The sequence below is a fragment of the Bidens hawaiensis genome, unplaced genomic scaffold (genome assembly GCF_021521415.1).
Source record: "Bidens hawaiensis isolate Kalapana, Puna unplaced genomic scaffold, B.hawaiensis_p1.1 tig00013503_1, whole genome shotgun sequence".
In the NCBI taxonomy this organism is placed as follows: domain Eukaryota; kingdom Viridiplantae; phylum Streptophyta; class Magnoliopsida; order Asterales; family Asteraceae; genus Bidens; species Bidens hawaiensis.
In genome coordinates, this window is record NW_027492145.1 from 153,469 (window position 1) to 159,098 (window position 5,630).

A 5,630-nucleotide genomic window follows, 5' to 3' on the forward strand; every position below is an offset into this window, starting at 1 on the left:
CTCTACGCCAAATTCTCCAAATGCGAATTCTGGCTAAGGGAAGTTCAATTCTTAGGTCACATCATTAACAAGGAAGGCATTCATGTCGACCCTGCCAAGATTGAAGCCATCAAAAATTGGGGAGCGCCTACAACGCCAACCGAAATTCGTTCATTTCTTGGTTTAGCTGGGTACTACCGTCGATTCATCTCGAACTTTTCAAAGATCGTATTGCCTCTCACAATGTTAACTCAAAAAGGGGAACCGTTCATTTGGAGCCAAGAGCAGGATGAGGCTTTCCAAACATTGAAACATAAACTCTGTCATGCACCAATCCTGTCACTTCCTGAGGGTAACGATGATTTTGTTGTTTATTGCGACGCCTCGAGCCAAGGTCTAGGCTGCGTCTTAATGCAACGCGGTAAGGTCATCGCTTACGCCTCGCGTCAACTCAAGAGTCATGAGAGGAATTATGTCACTCATGACTTGGAATTGGGTGCTGTGGTCTTTGCCTTAAAAATATGGAGACACTACCTATACGGTACGAAATGTGTCATCTTCACCGACCACAAGAGCCTACAACACATCCTCAACCAGAGGGAGCTAAACATGCGACAACGTCGATGGGTTGAACTCCTAAGTGACTACGACTGCGAAATCCGCTACCACCCTGGAAAGGCTAACGTAGTGGCTGACGCGTTAAGTCGCAAGGAAAGGACCCAGTTGCATGCGATCCGTATTCAGTCCAATCTTCCCTCCTTGGTTCTTGAAGCTCAAAAGCAAGCGATTGCTGGTGGTGATCTCAAAAATATGCTATCTTGCGGTGCCGAACGGAAGTTTGAAACCAAGTCTGATGGTATACTTTACTACTTAAATCGCATGTGGATTCCAAACTCTGAACCACTTCGAGAACTCATCCTGAACGAAGCGCACAAATCCAGATACTCTATTCACCCAGGCAGTGATAAAATGTATCAGAATCTCAAGTCTCATTTCTGGTGGCCGGGTATGAAGAAAGACATAGCTTTATACGTCGGTAGATGTCTAACATGCTCGCGGATCAAGACTGAACATCAGAGACCATCTGGCCTGCTACAGCAACCGATCATACCGCAGTGGAAGTGGGACGAAGTCGCTATGGACTTCATTACCAAACTCCCGCGGACACCCAGCGGTTATGACACGATTTGGGTTATCGTGGATTACTTGACCAAGTCTGCCCACTTTCTCCCTGTCCGCGAGGACTACACTACGGAGAAGCTGGCGCGGATTTACATTCGTGAGATCGTAACCCGTCACGGTGTGCCTAAGGGCATCACGTCAGACCGTGACCCCTCTTTTGCGTCAAGGTTCTGGAAGTCATTTCAGAAAGCCTTTGGGACAAGTGTGAAACTTAGCTCTGCCTATCATCCTGAAACGGACGGACAGAGCGAAAGGACCATACAAACCCTGGAGGATATGCTCAGAGCCTGTATCCTTGAATTCGGTAGTAGCTGGGAGACTCACCTTCCTCTTGCAGAGTTCTCATACAATAACAGCTATCATGCTACCATCAAATGCGCACCATTCGAGGCACTCTATGGCAGGAAATGTCGTTCTCCACTGTGTTGGTCCGAGACCGGAGATTCTCAAATCCTCGGCCCGGAACTGATACAGGAAACCACTGACAGTATCGCCATCATCCAGCAAAGACTTAAGGACGCCCGCTGTCGACACAAGTATTACGCTGACAAACGCCGCAAACCTCTGGAGTTCCAAATAGGCGATCACGTAATGCTCAAAGTTTCCCCCTGGAAGGGCATTGTTCGCTTCGGGAAAAAGGGAAAGTTTGCTCCAAGGTACGTAGGACCTTTCAAGATCATCGAAAAGGTCGGACCCGTAGCCTATCGCTTGGAATTGCCTCCAGAACTCAGCCGTGTTCACAACGTTTTTCATGTGTCGCAACTCAAAAAGTGCCTCGTTGACGAGACCGCTCAAATCCCGATCGACACGGTTCGCATCGACGACAAACTACACTTTGTTGAGGAACCTGTCGAGATCCTAGATCGAGAAGTCAAAAGGACTAAGCGAAGCCGGATACCCATAGTCAAGGTACGTTGGAACAACCATCGTGGACCCGAGTTCACATGGGAGCGAGAGGATAAGATGAAGGAGGAATACCCTCATCTGTTCGCATAGTCATCATCTTTGTAATTCTAGAAATCTTGGAGTCTATGTAATCGTAATCATGTAATCAGGGACCAATATCAATCAATGAAGTATCATGTTGTTCCTATTTGCTTATAAATATTCTCTTATTTGCATAACACCAAGTTTGGCTACCCATGACTCGTGCTGGAAAACACAAGTTGTGCATACTTAATCATGTAAACATTGGGGTAAACTATGTATCATTGAGCCAAAATTTGTCATCATTCTAGCATTCATGAAGCATGGTTGTGTGTGTGTGTGTGGTGTCGTGTCGATTTTTCTAGCCGCACACAATGGAGTTTATACATTGATACAAGGTGAACTCGTAATTATAGTCCGGAATATAATTACATCAAGTTCACAGGTGTATACGTGTATAAACAATATGCTATTGTGTAACTATGAGTCGTGAACTCAAGCTTCGTGTAGGGAATTAATCAATGAATGTTGAAGGAGTGGTGGGTTAGCCGCTGGTACACCCTATACATAAACCCCTTCGGCACAAGTTGATTATGTCTGAAGCGAGACTTGGAATTAGGGACTCATAGTTAGCGTGGCAGCTGTGAGGCGTTAAATTCAAGAATTATTGAGGGAATTATTCATTGGAGATTGAAGGAGTGGTGGGTTAGCCGCTGGTACACCCTATACATAAACCCCTTCAATCCGAAATGAATATGTCTGATGTAAAGCTTGAAGGTGATGCCTTGTAGTGGAAAATAGTGTGTCGTCCTGTGTGTCATTGAACTAATAGGAGTCGAAAGAAACACCCAAGTGGAGTTGAGGGAGTGGTGGGTTAGCCGCTGGTACACCCTATATATAAACCCCTTCAACTTGATTTGGGTGGTATCCAAGACGAAAATTAGGGGTAGTGGCGCATAGTGGTCATCATGGGATCATTTGATCTAAAACATCATTGCATCAACTATACTAAGTTCTAAATTTCGGGACGAAATTCCTCTAAATTGGGGAGGATGTAACGCCCTGAAATTCGATTGGTAAACTAGGATCGTGAAATCATCGGAAACTATAGACTTTGGGATTCTGGACGATAAGTTCGGAACCCATATCATTGGAAAAATCTGCTTTTATCATTTAAAATGTTTATTTTATAAAACGACATTTACGCCTTAAAAATATTAATTTTTATGCTTTCGAAAAATTAAATGTTCTTATTTAAAAAGATTTCAAATAATTATTCGGAAAATGGTTTTATAAAAGTTTTGCTGAAAAAGTTTTAGTTTGTTTAAAAACTTATGAACTCGACTAGTCTTGACCCGTCGGTAGCCTAAACCCGAACCCGAGTCACCCGAGTATTTAAGCGGAAAATCAAGTATTCTTACACCATCTCTTTCATTTCCACCAACACTTCCCACCCAAACACTCTCATTCTAGAGAGAGAAACTAGAGAGAGAAAGTCTTCAAACTTCAAATCCGAATCCACAAATCTGTTTGTTGTTATTCTTGGTAAGATCTTCTTGAAAATCATCCATTTTCATAACCATTTTCGGCCTCAAATCGAGCAAAAACACCCATTTTCGTTTCTAGAGTTTTCGGGTCAAAAACCGTCTTGTTTTGGTGTCAAAATGCAGGCTTTTGTGTTTAAAATCACTAGGAATCGATAGCCCTTTCAATCCCGAGCATTTCCATGTCAAAAACCTCGATTTTGGGTCAAAAATCTGGAAAATCTGAAAAACCCGTAGGTTTCTCCGTCGCCCAGCTTGAAGGAGTCGAATCAGACTCATTCGGTCGAACCAGTCGATCGAATCAGTCCAGTCGATCGAATAGGAAAGCAACCGAATGGTCTCCAACTCATTCGACCGAATGAGTTTCGTATTCGATCGAACGAGTGTCTATTCGATCGAACAAGTTCCATGTTCGACCGAACGAGTTTTTCCGACTGGTTCGACCAAATGTGTTTCTAGTTCGATCGAGTGTGCCACAGATTCGATCGAATGTGTGTCTATTCGATCGAACGTGTTCCTATTCGATCGAATCAAGCCAGAACCAAGCTGTTTTCGTCTTTAAAACCCAGTTTTTGCTCGAGGCCGCGTAAGCTCGTTTTCTTAGACTTATAGCACGTTGTTAACCTTATATATATGTTCAACTTTAGGCTAAGGAGATCTATTGTAGCACCATCCTAACCCGAGATCAAGGTGAGTTCATAGCCCCTATTTAAGCTTTTCAAAACTATGGGGTGGAAACATGGTAACTTTACACGTTTGGATAAAATCATTTATGCAAACCCTCTTTAAACTATAAACTTTTGGATTTCTACACACGTGCGGAAATCCACAAGCTTTTAAGAATCTATAAACTTTGGAAATCTATGAACATGGGGAAAACCCATCAACTTATGGAGATCTAAGAACATTGGAAATCAATGAGTATGGGAAATTCTATGAACATTGACGTCATGGGAATGGGAATCATATTCATATCATCATAGTCATTGTGTCAGCATGGAAATCTAGAGATCAAAGCATCATGAGTTGAATTGGACGCGAGAGTCTATTCTACTCTCGGTAGAACTCGCGACCATGAGTGGCATTCTGTTCTCGGTGGCACTCGTAACTCATGGGATTTCATACTAGTCTCGGTGAAATCCATAACTCTTGAGGACCTATACTAGTCTCGGTAGGGACCAAGGGAACCCAGGATTCTTTGGGGAGTCTATCCTACTCTCGGTAGAACCTAGCTGAGTCCTGGATGACAAGAACGAGGTAGTCTTGGTTTAAGCCTTGCGTGGGATCAATCAAGTCTTGTGTGATCATTGAGTTTCATCATCATTCATCATCATCATCATTTATTCACCATCATCTTGGATACTAGTAAACAGTGGGATCTTGGTGTTGGTTTATCTAGTAAACTTAGCATGCTCAAATCTATATGTCCTTATTTATGCTTAACTGCTATGTGCTACATGTACCGTTGGGAGACCACAAATCTTTGAGTAATCTTATCACAAACGACTCTAATGGGAGAATAATAAGCCCGCTGAGAGTCCAGAAGAACATTTCATGTTTTACTTACTACAAAAAAAAAACCTCTTTGGGAAAACCAAGAGACCTTTTCTTACAAACCATCTTAAAACCGGGTATTATATCCAAACATAGTAGTATAAGTTGTAGGAGTGGTGGGTTAGCCGCAGGTACACCCTATATATAAACCCCTACAACCTATACTAGTAGGTTTGTGTATAAACCCTTTTTCTTTAAACCTATGAATTCACTCATCTACTTTATGTAGTTGACAGTTTGTTACATGTTTTCAGGAAATAATGCAGCAAGAAATCCCTAGCAAGTTTAGAGGCCTTAGAGTGATGAAGGCTAGTCTAGGAGTTGTTTGGAAACTTGATATTTTGTATTAAAACAGTTTGTTTCATGTTACCTGGATGGTGTAATATTTGACATTTTGGTTATGTTTATGCATTTAGACTTTTATACTATTGTGCTCAACAATCA